The 22,797-nt window shown below is 34.1% G+C and overlaps 1 long non-coding RNA gene across 10 annotated transcripts; it reads right to left on the bottom strand.

Moving 5' to 3' along the window:
- Window positions 1–17,718: 17,718 nt before the first annotated feature.
- Window positions 17,719–22,337, bottom strand: LOC141683000 (uncharacterized). Of its 10 annotated transcripts, none has more exons than XR_012560045.1 (6): window positions 21,975–22,337; window positions 21,532–21,892; window positions 19,607–21,212; window positions 19,435–19,530; window positions 18,082–18,193; window positions 17,719–18,002 (listed from the first exon to the last, which is right to left on the bottom strand). It is a non-coding gene; the product is annotated as an uncharacterized LOC141683000 (long non-coding RNA). The 10 variants fall into 10 exon arrangements; XR_012560049.1 differs by having other exon boundaries at window positions 19,607–19,684; window positions 19,787–21,212; window positions 21,532–22,336; XR_012560046.1 differs by having other exon boundaries at window positions 21,532–21,655; window positions 21,750–22,336.
- Window positions 22,338–22,797: the final 460 nt, after the last annotated feature.

The following is a 22,797-nucleotide window of genomic DNA, read 5'->3' as shown; positions in this document are numbered from 1 at the left end:
CACCATATAATTTTATAATTTATAGTTTATAATAAATTTTCATAATTCTTTAAAACTATAAAAATATAGACTATAAACTAAAGTAGAAAAAACATATAATGGGAAAACTGTGTAGGGTTGAGTATTATTTTAAAAATTTTGAAACTGAAACCCAAGATTAATGCTATAAAAACTAATCCAAACCAAAACCAAATTCGATAAAAATTGATTCAAATTTTAAACCCAAATATCAACAAAATATAATATCATTTTTTATGTAATTTATTTTTAAAAATAAACATGAGAACGTGAATCAAATAATATATTTATTTACACTAAAAAAGTATGAAAAATTAGGAAACTTGTAGTTTTAACGGAGAATTAATATTATTATATATGTATATAATATTAAAATAAGATTAAAAAATTATAAACTATGAAGATTTAATCATAAAGAATAATTTTAAAATAGATATCTTTTTATATTATTATCTAATATATATAATTTTAAGTTATATGCACAATATTTAAACTAAATAAATTTGAATAAATGACTAATTTGTGAGTTCGCTTCGAATTTAATAGGAAATATTTATATCTTGTTTTTTCAAGTGAAAAAATTGTTAGCTATTATTATAGTAAAAATTTAAATAGTTTTTAAAATGAATTAAAGTTAAAATCCAGGTATAATTTTTACAATATTATAAATACAAGGGTGCACTTTTTAATAATATAAACCAAAAAATAATATTCCAATTGTATCCATGTAAATGTTAATATTAACCGTTATTTTTAATAAAAATTATTAAAAGCTGTACGATATGAAACAAAATTTAAAGTTGAGGGTATAAAAGTTTAAGATTTAATCAAGAAAACTAAATATTCAAAAGTAGTGCAAAGTGTTATTGAACTCTTATAAAAATATCATCACAAGAAGTTTGAAAATTTTGTAGCAAATTCAAGAAAAATTTCACCCAAGAAAACTCTTTGGTGTGTACTTGGGATGTTTCAACTTTAATTCGTTTATGAATTTTTTAATTTTTAGATAAACAGCTTTTTGTATGGTACACATATATATATAGCTCAACAGACCTGGCAAAATAGCACTCTTTCAACTCAGTCACTTGTAAAGGTAAACGGAAGAATATAAGAATCCACATATTGGCTTAGGTCGGTTTTTGTTGTGTCAAAGTATATTTTAGAAAAAGTTGAAAACACTATATAATTGACATAAATTAAAATATAAAACAAGTAGGAAGAATAGCTTTTATTAATATATAAAAACCTATTATACAAACTACTCTGTACAAAATGTGCAAGTATTTTTAAATGCCTATTTTTAAAGGCGTTATGTTATATGAATAATATCATTGCGCATGTACACTACATAGTTATTTATATCAACTGCATATTAATTACCATGAACATAGTATTAATTAGTGATAACTCCAATCCACGCACAGGTCCTTTCGACGTCGCACCGGGACCTCTTGCAGTGTAGCTGCCGTAGGGTATCTGCAAAACAATACCGAAGAGGGGATTTGACCCCGCGGCGTGTCCAGCGTGAGAGTTAGAACTTACTTTTGGATGATGAAGATAAAAATATAAGGTGGCTCTGTGTGTATATGAGTGTGTGTAAGTGAGTGTAACCCCTAAATCCTTTCTCCTTGGGTATTTATAGCCCAAGGATAGGGTTTATGGGTTGGTACCTTTCAATCAAGGTTGTTCGTTGCTGGGGCGTAGGATGCCTGGCTTCAATGGATTTCTTACACGTGCCTAGATAAGGAATGCCTTAGAATGTTCCAAGGGTGTGTTGACAAATTTCTTGATTGTCTTAATTGTTGGTTATAGATAGTTATCATTCATGTTCCTAGAATTGTGTCCCACATATTCCTCCATAATGTGCTGTAGTATTGGCTTGTTCCCGGGTTGGGCCGGACCCTGACTCTTCCCTTAAGTCCGGCTCACCCTAGAGCAGGGTAGAGCCCTAGTTAGGAGACTGTTAGAATCTGGCTCCTCTTATGAGCCCGTCTCACCCTAGAGGGGGGTTAAATCCTAGACAAGATGTTAATATCCTATCATTCTCCTCCACTCCCTTATGCAAATTTTCTAGATGTGGGAGTATAGTAAAATATGCGGAACTTCTTTGTTTGCTTGAGAAATATTTGTTATTTTCTTTCCCCCCAATCTGGGTTGGGTATATAGACACCAATTCGAATTTAAAAGTGGAGGGTTGTGCTGGCTTGATCGAAAAAAATTACTAGTTTTTGCCCCACAATCTGGGTTGGATATGTAGAGACCAATATGGATTTAAAGATAGAGAGTAGTGTTGGCATGAGAGAAAGAATTGTTGCTTTCTTGCCCCCAATCCGGGTTAGGTATATAGATACCATTTTGGATTCAATGATAAGATGGTGTGTTGGCTTGAGAGAAACATTTGTTTCTTTCTTGTCCCCCAATCCGGGTTGGGTATGTAAAGATCGATCTGAATTCGAAGATATAGAGTTTTGCTGGCTTGAGAGAAAATATTCGGTAATACAAACCAAGGGAAATAATTCCCTTGAGATATCTAAGAACTCTATCTACTGCCTCCCAATGAGTCTTGTTTGGACAACTTGTATATATAGCTAACTTAGACACAAAATAAGAAATATCTCTTCTATTCACATTATCAAGATATTGCAAACTTCTAATAATCTGAGAATACCTTAACTGAGATACGGAAATTTCTGATCTATTCTTGAGAAGTGCAGCTTTTGAATCATATGGTGTACTAGTGATTTTATAATTTGAATAACCGTACTTCTTAAGTATATATTTCTCTATATAATGAGAAAGTGACAACGTTATTCCATCAGTTGACTATATCAACATGATCCCAAGAATCGCATTAGCCTCACCCATATCCCTCATTTCAAAGTGCCACTTCAAGAAACTCTCTGTCTCATTAATAATCTTAATATTGGTTCCAAATAACAAAATATCATTACATACAAGCACAAATTCATTTCCTCTAACCTTATAGTAGGCGCATTCGTCACTTTCATTAACTATAAATAAAAAGTTTAAATAGTTTTATCAAACTTTTTATGCCAGTCTATAGGAGCTTTTTTAAGGCCAAATATGGACTTAACTAGCCTACATACTTTACTCTCGTTACCAGAAATAACAAATCCTTCAGGTTGATCTATATAAATCTCTTATTCAAAGTCACCATGAATAAAAGTTGTATTTAAATAAATTTGATGGATGATAAGACCATGTACAGAAGCCAATACAATAAGCATTCTAATTATTATGATTCGAGCAATAGGAAATTATGTATCAAAATAGTTAATGCCTTCTCTTTTCCTAAAGCCCTTAACTACCGGCCTAGCCTTGTACTTATCTATTAAGCCATCACGGTTTAGATTCCTCTTGAAAATCCACTTGCATCATATAGTAGAACACTTAGGAGGGAGATCAACTAACTCCCATCTTCCATTAGAAATAATTGATTCTATTTCATCCTTCATGGCACTTTTCCAATGCCTTGACTCCGAAGAATCCAAGGTTTGACGGAAAGTTAAAGGTTCATCCTTGATATTGTAAGACATAAAGTCACTTCCAAAGTCCTTGAATACCTTTACACGCTTACTCCTTCTAGGTTCATCTACTTCGTTAGGAGTAGAAATACTACCAGGACCTGCCCCCATATTCGTCATCTTTTCCACATGATCAGGAATAGAACTCCATGTGTGAGTGAGATCATCTTAAGATTTATCCTAAAGTACACCAATCTTCATAGGGAACACTTTCTCAAAGAAAGTTGTATCACGAAACTCAACTATCGTAATACTAAAAATCTTATAGCAGATGTTATTTCAAGACATCCCAGAAAGATTGAATCAATAGTTTTTGGACCTAGTTTTTTCTTCTTGTGTTCAGGGACAATCACCTTAGCAAGTCGTATGGTCTTATAATGGTCTTATAATTTCTTTATAATTAATAGGGTGTCTTATAAATATATTTCAGAGGGACCCTTTGTAAAATATGGCAAGCTGTATTCAGAGCCTCTTTCCACATGTACTTAGTGAAAGAGATGTGTCCTAAGTCCAATCATGTATGATGATTTAGAAAGAACTTTTATGTAATCTGTTTTGATTTTATTGATATTAATAAAAGTCTTGTTTTGGTTTTATTGCGGGCTTTATCTATTTAAGTGTTTAAATAAGATATACCATAGTTTAGAGTAAAGCTTTTTATGGATTATGATGAGATCATAATAATGAGACCTAAAAGATGATAACTCTGAACATAAATATTTCCTGGTCGTAGGATGACTAACTGGTAATTAGTAATCCACAAAAATTGGTCTATACTATGCTTGCTTCATTATGAAGGATGTCTGTTCTCATAGACATTTGTGTGGTGACACTATAGCTAGTATGTAGGTGCTTATTATAGAATAAGTTCACTGAACATGACTCACACAGCTGAACAACTGATGGAGTTCACTCACGTCTCAGCAGATGTTCACATAGTGATAGTTGTACAAGTATCCTTAAACTTGAGGTCATCATAGTCATCTTGTGTACACTGAACTATATTTTGGTTTAGTTCTTAGTCTCTGGGGACAATAATAAGGGCTCTACTGAGTGTAAGAATTTGTACACGAAGATAGTGTATGATCAATAAAGGATCTACCCCTTCCAGTGAAGGAAGAGAATGTTCAATGCTGATCCACTTATGCTAGTTCAGGAATCTCTGCCTAGAGTGAATGAAATTAGAAAGGAGTTTCTAATTCACATTAATTAGAACTAAGCATAGTAAATGGGAAAGCATAAGATTAAATAAGATAGGCTTGGCACGAGTTCCATGTCTTGTATTTAATCATGACTTTGCAGGGTAGAAGGAATTAATTGTACGGTACCTATTCACTGAATAGGTTCTTATTATTATAAGCAGTGAATTCATATTATCCGGATAGTCGCGATATGCGGAGAAGTATCCCTCACGATGTAGAATAAATATGAATAATTTATTAATTAATCATATTTAATGAATTAGAGAATTTATATAAATAATGATAAAATAGTTTTATTATTATTTATTTCTACTACCGGCTTAATATTGAACCTACAGGCTCACACCATAAAAGAGAATGATTTAATGGTGGAGGAATTAATTAATAATGGATGGTAATTATTTATTTGTGAAATAAATAATTAATTAGCAAATTTAATAATTGATTAAATGAGATTTAATTAATTATAAATTAATTAAGAAAAGTTCTTAATATTATTAATTAAGAATTTAATTTTGGAATTAAATCAAGTGAGAGAATTATTTTTCTAAAGTGTTTAGAAAAGGGGTTAATGATTAAAAGGTGTTTTAATTATTAGTTAATTGGTTAATAAGAATAATCAATTAAAGGGTTAATAATAATAATATTTTATGGGAAAATTTTCAGCTGAAAATTTTGCCTATAAATATACTATTATAAACCCTATTTGCCCCAAAAAAACCCAAATAAAAACCCTAATTCTAAAGTAGAAAAAGAGGGAGGCAACTAATTCTCTCAACCTCTTCCTCCCTCCATTATTTTGATCACTTGGTGGATACCGGTGTAGTGCTTCACACTTGAGGAGCAGCTGCTAGGGATCTCCATTCATCGTTCTTGGGTCGCTATTAAAGGTTAGTAATTGATCCCTCGATTGATTCACGATTTGTATGCGTTTATATGGATTTGATATCAAGAAAAATGTTTTACCATGCTTTTGTGATGTATAAAATCCTACAATTGTATCAGAGCATAGGTTGTATGCATATAGATCTGTGATAAAAATTTCCGAATTTTATGATCTTGTATGAATTTATTATGATTTTTGCAAGTTATATCATGGATTAATTATGATCGATTAGAAATTGTTTCTGAAAATATTTTTGACTATAAATCTGGGTTCTACAAGTGTTGTAGATCGTCTGGGTATTTTTTTCATAATTTTATGATTTGTGGATTAATTATTATGAATTTTTGAAGTTGTTTTAATTAAAATTCTTAATTAAATATGTATATATATATGTATTCTGTTATGTATATATATATATATGTTGTCACCTGTTATAAATAAAAGGTAGAATGAACTGATGTTACTGGGTGGCACGGTGTTCCAGGCGGCGACAGTTGATTAATAAAAAAAAGGCGGCTAAAGTCTGAAAAGGACAAAGGGCCACTCGACTGGCTAACGCGTGTGGGGCTAACGCGCTCGTGTGTCACACGCGGCGCGTGTCACATACGCGCGGTCAACTGTTCAGCGTTGATGCTGACGTCATCAGATGACGTCATGCTGACGTCATCAGATGACATCATGCTGATGTCAGCACAGCTGTCAGGGCGCGTGGGGGCGAGTGGCTGAATGTCAGTCACACGCCTGACAGTGCGTGTGCGCGTATAGGCGCGTCAGATCTCTTCCTGCAGCGCGTGAGGGCGTGTGGTAGCTCCATTTGGGGCGTGCTTGGTGCCGTTGGATTCGTCTTTTCAAGACGCGTCTAATGGTATATTATATTATATTTTCTGAAATTGTTTCGGACTGTTTATAGCTAATAGTAGTGTATTAAAGCTGTTTTTAATTGTTTTAATTACCTTTAAATGCTTTATGTGATACATAGAGATGTATAATTCTTAGAGTAATATGCTACATGATTTAACATGCGTACCTTTACGTTTATTCATGCTTATATATGTGATATATGCTTAACTTATCATGCGATGATAGATTTAGGTGAACTTAATTAACATAAGGCGTATGTTAGACAATCTAGTATAGTGAAATTGTTTCTGACCTTAATATAAATATTATGAATACAATCATGAGATTCTTGTGTTTATGAAACACGTAATTAAATATGAATTTTCAATATTGAGAGAAAGGATGATTCTGTCAGAAGCAGAATTCTATCTATAAGAAAGGGGTATTAAATGACGCCTCTTGACAATGCTCCCCCCGAGCTGGGAATCATCTGATTATCGATTATTGATTTGAAATATTTAATTTAAAAGGAAGAATCTCTTTATAATATGATTATGATTGTAACATAATATAATCCCTCTAAAATTAAATAATATCAAGTAGTAATTGGCCAATGACTCAACGGGCTTGTGTCGGTCAAAGCCTTCCAACATGGTAGAAAGTAGTTCTTATTTTTAAATCATTGTCGTTTCGTGCTACAGCCGAGGGCTTTGATTTTGAAAAAAGAAATACTTGTCTATTACATAGAGATATGGACATTGAATTAGAATCTGAAGGTCATTACGTGCTGCAGCCGTGGGCCGTTGGAGACTGATTGAATTGTACGAAATGTTCGGTTAGACTTGACTTAGAATATTGAGTCTGTCGTGCTACACCCGTGACTCAATTATTCAAGAGACTAAAGTTTTATTAGGGAATAACATAAGATGTAATTGACAAGAGTTGTCTGCCTATTGAACATCACATGACGTTTCGTGCTACAGCCGAGGTTGTATGATGGAATGTAGGATCCCTATTTCCACTAGCATTATGAATGCTTAATTTTTTACTTAAGGGGGTTATATAATTTAGATAAACTAGTGGGAGCCACTTATGAATAAAGACCCGATTCATATAGTGTTTTAAAATGAAATTGAATATTTGCTAAGTGTAGTTATGTGTTCATCATTTACAGATTTTCTATATACGTTATGTCTTCTGCACTATCATTCCGGAGTATACTAGATGCTCACAAGTTGACTGGTCCTAATTTTGTTGAGTGGCTTCGAAACTTGAGAATTGTTCTAAGGGTTGAGAAGCTGGAATATGTGCTTGACTCACCTAAGCCTATTGAACCTGCTAGCGATGCACATAATGATGAATATGTTGTTTATCGTAAGTGGATAGATGATGCAAATGTTGCTCAATGCATCATGCTAGCTTCCATGAACATTGAGCTACAGAAGCAGCATGAGCATATGGATGGTCACAATATCTTTATACATCTACAAGAGTTGTATGACGTGGCAGGGAGGACAGCTCGATATGAGATATCGAAGGAGCTGTTCGGTTGTAGGATGTCTGAGGGATCATCTGTAAATGACCATGTACATAAGATGATCAATTTGATTGAACATCTTGGACAACTTGGTTTTGCCATGGATGGGGAGCTGAGCCAAGACTTGGTCTTGCAATCACTTCCGGTTTCGTTCTCGCAGTTTGTTGTGAAGTTTCACATGAATAAGTTGGAGGTCAGCCTGCCTGAACTTCACAAAATGTTGAAGACTGCGGAATTGAATTTTCCCCCTAAGAAGAGTTCTGTTCTTCTAATTGGTGAAGGTTCCAATCCTAAGAAAAGGAAGAAGAACCCTTCCAAGAAGAAGAAAGTAGGTGAGAAAAAGCCGGTTCCACCAAAAGCCGAAGACCCCAAGAGCAAAGCTGTTTGCGTTCACTGTAACAAAGTGGGGCACTGGAAGAGGAACTACAAGGTTTACCTTGCAGAATTGAAGAAGACGAAGGGTAGTGAGACTACCGCTTCTGTTTCAGGTATGTTCATGATTGAATTGAATATGTCATTAAATCAAATTTCTACTTGGGTATTAGATATCGCCTGTGGTTCTGATATTTGTAATTCGTTGCAGGGACTAAGGAGAAGTAGGACTCTTGAAGAAGAGGAGGTGATTCTACGGATGGGAAATGGAGCAAGAGTTGCTGCTGAAGCTATAGGATCATTTCATTTACATATGCCTACGGGCAAGACTATTGTTTTAAATAATTGTTATTTTGTTCCCTCGATTGTGAGGAATATTATTTCTATTCCAATATTAGACTTGGCTGGATTTTCGTTTATTATTCAGAATAATAAATGTTTAATTCTTATAGATAATGTTCTTTATGGAAGTGGTATTTTAAACAATGGTCTGTATGTATGTGACGTAGAGCATAATTTACTACAAATTGAACATACTAATAAAAGAAAAAAGGATGATGAAAATCTCACTTTCTTATGGCACTGCAGACATGGTCATATTATTGAAAATAGACTGCGGACATTGCATAAGGAAGGGTTACTTGACCCCTTTGATTTTGAATCATATCCTACAAGCGAGTCTTGTCTATTGGGTAAAATGACCAAATCTCCATTTAGTGGACATGAAGAGATGGCTGCAGATTTGCTAGGATTGGTACACACATATGTATGTGGACCAATGTCTACGCAAGCCATGGGTGGATTTTCATACTTCATTACTTTCATAGATGATCGATCTAGAGTCAGATATGTGTATTTGATGAAACACAAGTTTGAAGCCTTTGAAAAGTTCAAAGAATATAAGTATGAAGTGGAGAAACTAACCAAACATAGCATTATAACTCTTCGATCAGATCGAGGTGGTGAATACTTGAATGGAGAGTTTCTAGCTTATCTCAAAGAAAATGGTATAGTCTCCCAGTGGACTCCTCCATATACTCAAGAGTTGAATGGGGTATTTGAAAGGATAAATTGAACTTTGTTAGACATGGTTCGGTCCATATGAGCTATGTGAATCTTCCAGTATTCTTGTGGGGTTATGCATTGGAAACCTCAACATATTTATTGAATAAGGTGTCTTCCAAATCTGTTCCTCAAACTCCATATGAGATATGGAAAGAAAGGAAACCGAGTCTTAAACACATTAAATTTGGGGATGTCCAGCTTATGTCAAGAAAGTTGACCCAGATAAGCTGGAATCTCGATCCGTAAAATATAATTTTCTGGGATATCCTAAAGAGACTTTAGGGTATTACTTTTACACCGATCATAGGGTGTTTGTCTCCAGACATGCTACCTTATTTGAAAAGCAGTTTATCCTTGAAGGAAACAGTGGGAGCAAAATTGAACTTAATAAAGTTCAAGAAGCACAAACTACTACAGTTCAAGTGGAAACACCTATTCAGACTGAACAACCTTCTATCGAACAACCCATTCGTAGGACAGGGAGAGTGTCTCACCAACTTGAGAGGTATTATGGCCTTGCCATTGAGAATGACAATGAGTTGTCAATCATTGATGATGACAACCCTATGACCTATATGAGGCTATGAGTAGTGTTGACTCAGGGAAATGGCAAAGTGCCATGAAATCCGAAATGGAATCTATGTATACCAACCAATTATGGACTTTGGTTGAAGCACCTGAGGGTGTGAAGCCTATTGAGTGAAAATGGGTATACAAAAGAAAGATTGGAGCAGATGGCCAGGTAGAGACCTAGAAGGCCAGGCTCGTGGCAAAAGGATTCAAACAAAGGCAGGGGATTGACTTTGATGAAACTTTTTCACCTGTAGCCCTGTTAAAATCAATTCAGATTTTGCTTGCGATTGTTGCTTACTACGACTATGAGATCTGGCAAATGGACGTGAAAACGGCCTTCCTCAATGGGAAACTTGAAGAGGAAGTGTATATGACACAACCAGAGGGTTTTCTTTCCAAAGGAAATGAACACCTAGTGTGTAAGATTCTACGAACTATATATGGTTTAATGAAAGCTTCTCATAGATGGAATATTCGTTTTGATGAGACAATCAAAGAGTTTGGTTTTATCAAAAACATAGATGAACCATGTGTCTACAAGAAGGTTAGTGGGAGCGCGGTAACATTTCTTGTATTGTATGTGGATGACATACTTCTTATAGGAAATGTTTTGCGACGCTTTCATCTGATTAGGGAGATTGTTGTAAGAGGAGATGTCAACGTCAAGAGAGTTGACACAGATAACAACATAGCAGACCCTTTAACAAAGCCACTTTCTCAAAGTCACTTTGATTGTCATAAAGACAAGATGGGTATTAGATACCAGAGTGATTGGCTTTAATACAAGTAGGAGATTGAAAGAGATGTGTCCTAAGTCCAATCATGTATGATGATTTATGAATAACTTTTATGTAATCTGTTTTGATTTCATTGATATTAATAAAAGACTTGTTTTGGTTTATTGCGGGCTTTATCTATTTAAGTGTTTAAATAAGATATACCATAGTTTAGAATAAAGCTTTTTATGGATTATGATGAGATCATAATAATGAGACCTAAAAGATGATAACTCTGAACTTAAATATTTCCTGGTCGTAGGATTACTAACTGGTAATTAGTAATCCGCAAAGATTGATACATACTATGCTTGCTTCATTATGAAGGATGTCTGTTCTCATAGACATTTGTGTGGTAACACTATAGCTAGTATGTAGGTGCTTATTATAGAATAAGTTCACTGAACATGACTCACACAGCTGGACAACTGATGGAGTTCACTCACGTGTCAGCAGATGTTCACATAGTGATAGTTGTACAAGTATCCTTAGACTTGAGGTCATCATAGTCATCTTGTGTACACTGAACTATACTTTGGTTTAGTTCTAAGTCTCCAGGGACAATTATAAGGGCTCTACTGGGTGTAGGAATTTGTACACGAAGATAGTGTATGATCAATAAAGGATCTACCCCTTCCAGTGAAGGAAGAGAATGTTCAATGTTGATCCACTTATGCTAGTTCAGGAATCTCTGTCCAGAGTGAATGAAATTAGAAAGGAGTTTCTAATTCATATTAATTAGAACTAAGTATAGTAAATGGGAAAGCATATGATTAAAGAAGATAGACTTGACACGAGTTCCATGCCTTGTATTTAATCATGAAATTGTAGGGTAGAAGGAATTAATTGTACGGTAACTATTCACTGAATAGGTTCTTAGTATTCTAAGCAGTGAATTCGTATTATCCGGATAGTCGCGATATGCTGAGAAGTATCCCTCACGATGTAGAATAAATATGATTAAAATATTAATTAATCATATTTAATGAATTAGAGAATTTATATAAATAATGATAAAATAGTTTTATTATTATTTATTTCTACTACCGGCTTAATATTGAACCTACATGGTCACACCATAAAAGAGAATGATTTAATTGTGGAGGAATTAATTAATAATGGCTGGTAATTATTTATTTGTGAAATAAATAATTAATTAGAAAATTTAATAATTGATTAAATGATATTTAATTAATTATAAATTAATTAAGAAATGTTCTTAATATTATTAATTAAGAATTTAATTTTGGAAATTAAATCAAGTGAGAGAATTATTTTTCTAAAATGTATAGAAAAGGGGTTAATGATTAAAAGGTGTTTTAATTATTAGTTAATTGGTTAAAAAGAATAATCAATTAAAGGGTTAATAATAATAATAATATTTTATAGGAAATTTTTCAGCTGAAAATTTTGCCTATAAATATATTATTATAAACCCTATTTGCCCCAAAAAAAACCCAAATAAAAACCCTAATTCTAAAGTAGAAAAAGAGGGAGGCAACTAATTCTCTCAATCTCTTCCTCCCTCCATTATTTTGATCTCTTGGTGGATACCGGTGGAGTGCTTCACACTTGAGGAGCAGCTGTTAGGGATCTCCATTCATCATTCTTGGATCACTATTAAAGGTTAGTAATCGATCCCACAATTTATTCACGATTTGTATGCGTTTATATGGATTTTATATCAAGAAAAATGTTTTACCATGCTTCTGTGATGTATAAAATCCTACTCTTAGGCAACCCAGAATTTATTATCATATGGTTAATCATATCACTAAAAGTTACGTTCTCTCGCTCTGCCACCTCATTACACTCAGGTGTGTATGGTGGAGTAACCCCATGAATTATACCATTGCTTACGTAAAATTGATTAAACAAGGTACGCATATCAGACTCCAAACATTTAAGTACTTTGTCAGTTTAAGTTTCAGCTTTATTTTAGACATAATGAATATATCTAGTGTTTCATCCTTATGTTTAAGTAAATAAACATAACAATATCTACTATAATCATCTATAAAGGTAATGAAATATTTGAGTGCACTATATCTAACAAGTATGAATCCCTAATAACATTATGAAAAGGTTTCCTTGTTTGTTTAGCAGTTACACACACTTGACATTTAGATTTCCTATCAATGACATGCTTTGGAATCAACTCTAAATTCATCATATTTTTTAGAGCATCAAAATTTAAATGACCAAGTTGTAAGTGCTACAAATCAGATGATTCAACACAATTAATAGAAGATGTAACACTATCATTAATAAAAATACCGAATAATGGGTTCAGCATTTATTAAAAACAAACCATCAAATAAGTAACTCTTGCCAAAAAATTTACCAGTATGAGTAATCACTACTTTATTATATTTCCAAGAAAGTTTATAGCCGTTCTTAACTAAATGACTTCCCCTTACAATATTTTTATGAATAGAATGAACATGAATCACTCTAGTCAGAGACTTAACATGCCCAGAAGCAAATATCAGGTCCACGTTTCCTACTCCAAGCACTTGTGCAACACTACTATTCCACATCGTCACTATCACTCCATGAGTTTGTTGATAGGATATAAAAGACTATTATCAGCATAAATCTGCACATTAGCTCCAGTATCAATCAACCACTCATTTGAGAGATAAGTGGAAAGTAGTACAGTGTTATAGGTAACATACCCGTTATCGGTTTCAGAGGCAACAACCTTACCAACATCCATGTTAATCATAGGCCCACAAGTGGTTCCAAGTCCAAGCATATTATTTACTTGATCTATCACTACAACATTCTTAGCTTTCTTTACAGGATAATTCTTACTCTAATGACCAACCAATCCACAAGACCAACATGGTTTGTTTGCCTTCGGTTTTTTAGCCTTGCTCTCGTCAGTCTTAGAGTTATCATTTTTTGAAACATATTTATTTTTAATCCTACAATCACTATATTCACCTTTGAGCTCCCAAGTTAAGAAGACATCACATGTCCTAGTTTGAACTTGCGCTGCTCCTGCATGACATCTTTAACGTCAAGTTAGTCCATAGGATCTCTCCTTTCTATCTTTTCAGGGAGAGAAAACTCTTCCCAAGACTTAGAGAGATTTTCAATCACTAGAATCACTCAAAACTTTTCAGGTAAGACCATTTCGGAGTCATCTAAAGTACGAACCAACATCTGAAACTCATGCACCTGCTCAGTCAAGGATTTTTCATCCATCAGTTTAAAATCAAGAAACCTCATCACGGAATACTTCTTAAGACCTTGAGAATCAGTATTGTGGGTTTGGTCCAGTTTCTCCCATAAGACTTTAGCAGTGTAGGCATCCGATGAATAAACATTTAATAAGGTGTTCTCTAAAGTGGTCAAAATGGTTGTCCCAGTCACCCTATTCTTTTTAACCCACAAAGCATAAACCTTAGCAGGATCAACCTTCTCTTAATTCACAATAAGAGGGTCATACTATACCACCGGCCATAGGCCCTTTACCGTTAACCAGAGTTTCATCATTTTCTGCCAACAAGATAATGAAGCTCCACTACTAAATTACAGACATACCCGATAAATCAATTGTATGTGGAAAACCGTACGTAGTCTAATCAATGGTGGAAGCAGTACCACCAGAACCAGAACCAACATCAACAACCTTAGCAGTCTCAGTTTTCGCTAACCATCTTGCTAATTTAACATTTTAACAAATAATCTCTTCAAGATTGTTGGGTATAATTACACTATATGCGCAATAATTGGACATTTATATAAATAACAAGAACCGGAAAATTAACCAAAAATGAAACAAACATAAAGGTCAAAATAAAACATATAATTAGTGATTGTATTGAAACAAGAAATGAGGAAATCACTTAGCTCTATGAAGTTTTATCTGAATTCGAGAACCAGATGAGTCATCAAGCCCTCGAGAAGACTTGATTATTATTCAAGAGATTATTGCCCAAGTTACGATGTGATGGGTTACCGCAATATCACTTCTAGGATAAAACATCTCAAAGGGATCGGTTCACAGATACCGCAAGACTCAACAACGATCAGAACCTCAATTCATAAATAAATCTATATATCATGTATGTATATGTGTGAGAGAGATCGAGAGATAAGAGAATAAGGATGAGAGGTTAGGCTTTTTACTTTTCACGTTTCCAATTGTATATATCTATATTGTATTCATATAATGTGTCAATTATTATTATAAAAATAATAATAATCCTCATTTAGATATCAATATTAAATATAATCTAAGAAGCAGGGGTGTGTCACCCCCTCAAGCACTGCGCACAAAAAGCTGCGGGGCTGCGGGTGTGTTCGGGGTTGCACGTGGGTGCACACGGGGTGCATCACGCGGCATATCCCTGTATTTGGCAGCGGGGGTTCGCAGGGGTGGGGGGAGGGTATATTTCATAATTTGTTTTACATTCAATTACATAAAAATCAATTATGTGTTTCATCTTGTGAGAGGATCCACCATAATTAGACTTGTGAGGCGATAGAGGAGAGGCAACCTAGCGACTTCATCTTCGTCTTCGCTGTCCAGTGTTCTCCATCACAACTCCGGAAGAATTTTCACCATCATCTGGTAAGCTCTTAATATTTTTATTTCCTTGATTTATTGGTATGATTATGTGAATCACGAACTATTTTCTACTTTTATGGCTTTCTAGTATTTTGTATGTATATACTGTATTTTGTTTGTGTGTGTCTACATGAGGTGTTTATGTTTGTCCACATGAGCTGCCCTGCTACCAAGGAATAAGAACAATGTTACTTTTTTAATTATATTTTTTAATTCAATTTTTGTTTATTAATGAATATTATTATATTGTTTTATTTGTATATAATGTTTTGTTTGTACAATTATGTAAAAATAATTGATTGTGTATTGTTTGGAAACTTTTTTGTTTATTTTTTTAATTATAACTCTCGTAAGGTGAGTTAGTGACTCATTTTTTACATTAAATTTTCCAGGTCATGGAGTCTAATTCATCAACAAATTTGGTTACAAGTACCGGAGCTTCTCTAAGCCAACAATCAGGAGATGTTGATATTTTATGGAAGCATGTTACAAAAATTGTAAAATTAAAAGAAAGAGGAAAACAAAAATCAATTATAATTTTTCTAACGATGAATTTACGGGTTCTTATTCAAGGGAAAAAGCACATTTGCTAAAGATTAAAGGGAAAAGAGTTGCGGTTTGTGCAAAAGTCACTTCTGAACATTTAAAGGAGTTTCAAAGGGAATTGGCGGAGGCCGAAGAAAGAAGGAGACCAATGGATATTCCGCTACCTCCTTCAAGTCAAACTCAATCTTATAGTGCTTGGGGACCAATTGAGAAGAAACAACATATATAAACAAAAAAGGCGGCGGATCCGAACAATCCAATCAACAAAGCATATAATTAAATGGAGAGGCGGGCACTACTGGATAGTGAGATTGCAAGGGGATTTTATTCTGGGGGTTTGCCTTTTCATTATGCTAGAAATTCATATCACATCAAATCATACAATATAACTTTCGAGATCAATCTTATTGCGTATGATCCTCCAACTTACAATACTTTACACACTACCTTGTTACAAAAGGAGAGAGCATATGTTGAAAGATTGTTAGATCCCATCAAGACAACATGGAAGGAAAAAGCTATAACTATAGTTTCTGATGGGTGGAGTGACACTCAATGAAGGCCTTTGATAAATTTTATGGCAGTCACTGAACTTGGTCCTATGTTCATAAAAGTAGTTAATTATGAAGGAAATGTGAAAGATAAATTTTTCATGGAGCACTTAATCAAGGAGGTCATCATGCAAGTGGGAGCTCCTGTATGCAAGGCGGAAGGTACTATAACAAAGAGTCAAATTGATATGTTATTTTATATGTCTATTTATGTTGCATATGTTTATTTTATTTTTTTAGGCATGCTTGTTGAGGCTCAGTTTCCTCATATTTTCTGGACTCTATGTGTAGTCCACATTCTCAACTTGGCATTAAAGAATATTTGTGATCCCAGTAATATCCATTCTAATAAAGATGCGTCCATTGAGTGTCATTGTATTAAAGAAGTGGTTGATAAAGCACTAATGATTAAGACTTTCATACTTAATCACAATATGGTGGCAACAATGTTCAACAATATTGCACCTTTAAAGCTTTCTTGGAGTTGCTGAAACAAGATTTGCATCAACAATCGTTATGCTCAAAAGACTTAAACTTCTGAAATGTGCTTTAGAGAGGTTTGTGCTTAGTGAGGAGTGAAGCACTTATCGTGAGTATGATCAACCCAAAGCCCCTCTCATAAGGACAACAATCCTTGATGAAATATGGTGGGATCAAGTTGATTACATTCTTGAGTTTACAGATCTTATATATTTCACTGCACCAAAAGTGGCCTTCTGCATCATTCCACAAACGTTGCAACATGCCAAATAAATGTTGCAACAGACCAAAAAAATTCAACGGCAACACTTTTGTGATGTTAGTATTTTTGGCATTGCCTTAGAGTTCAAAGGAAACATTTTATTATCAAGGACAACACCAAAAATTTTGTTGCAAAAAGCAATGACATGTCAAAAAAGGGGGCCAAAGTGACACGTGGACTGCCACGTGGCACTTTGACACGTGGCTTTTTGACACCTGGCAGTTGTGGGGCCCACTGACAGGTGGAGCCTATTGACAGGTGGAGCCCACTTACATTTGGATCCAGCTTGACATGTGGCACTTTTGCAACCCTTTTTAGTACCTATTTACAGCATTTTTAATACCTATTACAACACAATAACAATGGTCAAATTTTGAAATGTACTTTCTGCATACATTAAAGCCCAGTTCTATATTAGAACTGTTTTCCCAATCAAATCATTAGAAAGACGGTACAATATCACCAATATGATGAACTGCATCATTTAGGCAATTTCTAATTACCAAAAAATTAAATTTGCAAATGTGATATTACTGGACAATTCCAAAGTACCAGAATTAATACAGCTACTACACACGTTCAGACTTCGAAATTACTACATAACTCTGGTTTACAAAATCAACAACTACTTCAGCAGATAAAATGGCATGTCCTTGGCCTAGTGTCATGGCCATTATTTGACCACTGTAATGAGATAGTTCTTATAAAATCTGCCATCATGGGTGGTTTCAGACCAGAATCCTTTAACGGGCTCTCATCATCATAATCTGCACACAAAAAAACTCTAGTTAGTCAGGGGTATATCTTGTATACATACAAATCATGTGTCCACAAAAAAAAGGCTACCCCATTTGTGTGGCAAGCGTGGGACTTGGATATTGATCAACGCATTTGATTCCCAATATAGAAAATATCAAGAATCCTAAACAAAAAATTGGACACGAGTGCAGGGACAAACCTGCAAGGGTGACAGAGTAATCTAATTTGATAAAATCTTTCACTATTAAACAGTGTCTTTTTTCAATTAAAAAAAAAGGATTACCAATAAAATTGTTTTACTTAATCATATAACTACTTTAAACACAACATCAAAAAGATAAAAAAAATTAAAAAAAACATCAAAAGGATAAACTAGATCCAGTTTTCCAGAGGTCTTGTTCCTAAAAAATAAGTTTCTCAACGACCTTAAATCCTATTTACAGCATAAAGTGTAGAACTGCAACATCAAGGATCAGATTCACAGCCCAGACAGTCAAACACACACTGATTTGCCGAGTATGGTAACACAATAAGATAGTAAAATTAAGAGATTCTAAAATTACGTCTTGCTAATAATTCTTTTTTTCTATTTTCGATAACAAATCAAGATACGCAAATGAGTGAATTTTGCATTCCTCGTTTGTTTAAAAACACTCACCTTTTTACCCATAATCCTTATTATGTGTAACAAAATAACTACTTTCTTTCTTCAAACTCATACTCCCTTCGTTCCGAAAAATGTTTTTTTTGTGTTGGACATAATTGTCAATGCACACTTTTGATCATTAATATCTTTAATTTCGTACTAGTAATAAATGTAAAAACTTCATCGTATTAAAGTAGTTATAAATACGAATCCAACAAAATCACTGATGATTATATTAAATCTTACAGATTAGGTATAATTTAATAATTTATCTCATGTTATGAATACGTAAGTGACAGAGGGAGTACCCTTTCTTAAGCACATAATGCACCCAGTGAGCCCAGCAAAATAAAAATACATGTACATATGAAGCTCCCTATATAACCAAAAAAACAAGTCATTCATATAATTGCATATTTTTCCAATATTTTTATTATCAACAAGACAGTGAACACATAATGATCAGATCTGTTTTCTCAATCTGAAATTATTAATAATCATGTACATACAGTTACATTCATGCAAAGCATTAAATAAGTGATCCTTATAAAAACTACACTTAAATTTTGATACATCGGGAACAAACAATTTTATTAATTTATCTCAATTGTTATTTTTACTAAAAAATAAACTGACACTGGCAGCAATTAATTATTTATTTAACAAGATTATTAGTAAAAATCAACGAAAGTTTTTGCAGTTACATGACAAAGCAGCTTGTGGTTAACCATTAAATTGTAGAAAAAACCATTGTACTAAGGACAGGTACTATTTCTTGCACAGAGAACCCTTACCTCTAATATGTGCAGGTCCTCATCCATCAATTTGACATCTGCATCAGAAAATGCACAAGAGGGCCCCCCATTCATAAGTACCCAAACATAGCCAACCTATACCAGGATATTACCATATCAATACATCAGAGCTTGGGCCTTAAATGAATAGCCTCACAAGGAGAAAACATACCAATGATGCCTTACAAATGCTTGCCACCACAAGATCTCTAAGTATGTCATCCACATAACAACATATATTATTGAGGACCTGTGTATTAGCTACAATCATCACTACGGGTTCTAAAACACATTAGCACAAGTTATAAACATATACAAACACTTGCAGGGGAGAGAGCACTTTCAACACTACCATGATATAATCTAAATAGAAATGAGTCCCTCAAATCCCGGAACACGACTCTTGCTCCTACAAGTTATGAAAAAGTTAAGCTACTTGCAAAGACTACCAAGTAAAAATATTAGGGGTAAACTATAAAGTAATACATCCTATCACCATATTAGTTCTTATCAAGTTACTAGTCAAAGATAGGTACCTAGGCAAGTATAATAACTCAAAATTTTCACCCTATATTTGTTACAGCTTATAAAATAGTAAAGAGGGATGTTCAATAAATGAGAAAACACTTATCTAATTTATAAAATTTTATTTTGGGTCACTAGCACTAGAATTTGGGTTTTGCATATGTTTTAGGTGCACCTTTGACTCCATTTATTGCTTCTTTTTATTATTCTCAATATCAAGTTAAAGAAAACCAATCAAAAACCATTTCTAAACAACTTTGAAGAGCTAAAACATAAAACAGAAAAGTTCATCTAACCAAAATAATAAAGGATGCACTACCTAATACACAGGGATGGCAACGGGTCGATTTGGGATCGAGTATTATATAATCCAAATCCAAATAATTACAATTATATGCCTAAACTTCGGAACATGTGATCATCTAACATAAGAATGGGAAAACAGGAGAAAGCTATGAGAATAGAATATTTCATAGGTTTTTTCGAAGTGGAAAACAATTAAATTTCAAAATCTAGCACTTTTTCAATCAGACAAATAGCTGTTCGCATACACAATTCAAATGCCAATGATTAGTAATTTAACTATGACATGGAGAAGAACACTATATATGCGGCTCCCTACCTAGGACCCCCGAAGCAGAAGACCAGAAATTCTGATTCAGATACATAAGCTGCATACACTCGAACAGTTTAAACTATAGCAAAAAAGCTCTTCCCCGACCTAGTTTGACTTTTCGTTATGCCTAATTTTCCACAAATCATTATTTAGATAGCAATGTTACCATGAAGGCCATGCACCATTTCTGAGAAAAGCATGGCATCTGGATGTTTTGAATGCCATAGCGCTAGGAACCCTGACGATCTTTGCAAAGGCTGTGAGGCCATAGACGTAACTTAGAACATAAAAATTCACACGTCTCAATGCTTCAGGACCTCTGGAGGGCTTCACTTCTGATACTTTTTTGAGTTCTGAAGATGCTCCAATACTTCTAATACCTGGCTTGCATCAGGTCTTGATTTAGGATCTACAGAAAGGCATTTAAGTGCGAGTGAAACAGCTCTTAGTACTGCTCTGACAGTATATTGGCCTTGGATGTGAACATCCATGACATACAGAACCCCATGCTTACTGGTAAGGTAACACTTAGCCCATGCCCTTGATGCAAGAATCTCGTCAGTTAGTCTTCGTCCCGTCAGTATTTCTAGGAGAATAACACCAAAGTTGTAGACATCACTTTTCTTTGTAAGATGACCTACATAAAAGGAGATTGGAACGAGATTAGAAGAATAAATGTGGATGCACCCAAATTAATGCATGTAGATTATCCTAATACAAGGAGTTTGTGCTTCCCAATTGTGACATTTATATACTCTTAAGTAAGTTGACAATATCTAAAAAAATTTACAATATGGTCGCGGAGAATACCCCTCCTCGTTCCAAACCTTCCTTGACCAGAGATAAACTATATTTTCCTTTACATCGTAATATGGTTTCTCAGCCATATTGACACAAAAAAGCAACAAATACATCATTTTGAAACCTTTCGACAATCGATTTTGTGGAATAATAACCTGTAGCAGTATATTCTGGAGCTAGATAACTGGATGTTCCCATAACTCTTGTAGACGCATGGGTTCTTCCTTGCTCTGGTCTGTCTTTTGCCAACCCGAAATTAGAGAGCTTTGCATTGTACTTCTGTCAAGCAGTAATAGAGAACTCACAAGGCTAAACCAATATATTGAGAACAATAATTTATAATAAAGTTAAACGATCAATTTCTTCCACATACAGAATCAACTAATATAGTGGATGTTCTAAAATCACGATGAATCACATTGACTTAGGGACTGTGAAGAAATGCAATCCCCTTTGTTGCACCAAGAGCAATACTGATACGAAGATTCCATGAGAGCGGTTAGAAGTAAGAATCCTCTGTTTCAATTAAATCGAGTAGCTACATTAAAAAATAGTAAATCAACACAAATTTAATTTTAATATAAATCGAGAAACTCACTGCCAAATAAATGATTTTCCAAGCTACCCTAAGGCATAAACTCATATACTCAAAACACACAGCGCCGGATGACTGACTTCTAAATCAGTGTAAACTGATTTACAATCTTCCAAGCCATCATTCCGAGCTTCTTTCCGGCCTAGAGCTTCTTCTCCACCGGAGGACTGACTTCTTCTTGGCCGACATCTTATTTCCTGCTTTGGGAGCCAACACAAAAATCTAGGGTTTGAGAATTGGGTGAAGGAAGTAGAGAGAGAGAGAGAGAGAGAGAGAGAGAGATTGACTTGTGAATTTGTTCGTAAAAATTGAGAGGGATTCGAGATGTGTATATACAGAAGTTGTGTTTCTTTGGATCGATGAGCTGGCATCATTTACAAAAGTTGGATTCAGTTTCTTTTTGTTGGATTTTGATTTTGTTAATAAAAAACTTATTTATTAATTTCTTTTTAATATTTTTAGAAATTCTTACTTATATGTAAATATTTTTAGATTTCGTATGTGATTTTATTAATGTTTAGTGTCCTTTTATTGTTTTTCATTTATTTATATAGTTATTAATTTTTAAAAAAATCGACACTTCATTCGGAATAATAGTGGAGGTGTTAGTATATTTCGAGTGTTTTGACTATTATACAACCCCATAAAATAAATATATATAATTTTAAAAATGATGGGATACCCCTAAAAAGGATAGTTTTAAACATTAGTATGGTTGGATCCTCGATATTTTATTTTAAAAGAATCGATACTTCATTCGGGACAGTAGCGCATATAGGGTTTAGCCTATTCCGAGTGCTTTGACTGCTATACAACCCCACAAAAT

Source organism: Apium graveolens, chromosome 9 (assembly GCF_009905375.1).
Source record: "Apium graveolens cultivar Ventura chromosome 9, ASM990537v1, whole genome shotgun sequence".
NCBI classification, from domain to species: Eukaryota; Viridiplantae; Streptophyta; class Magnoliopsida; order Apiales; family Apiaceae; genus Apium; species Apium graveolens.
This window is presented reverse-complemented; position numbering and strand designations above follow the sequence as displayed.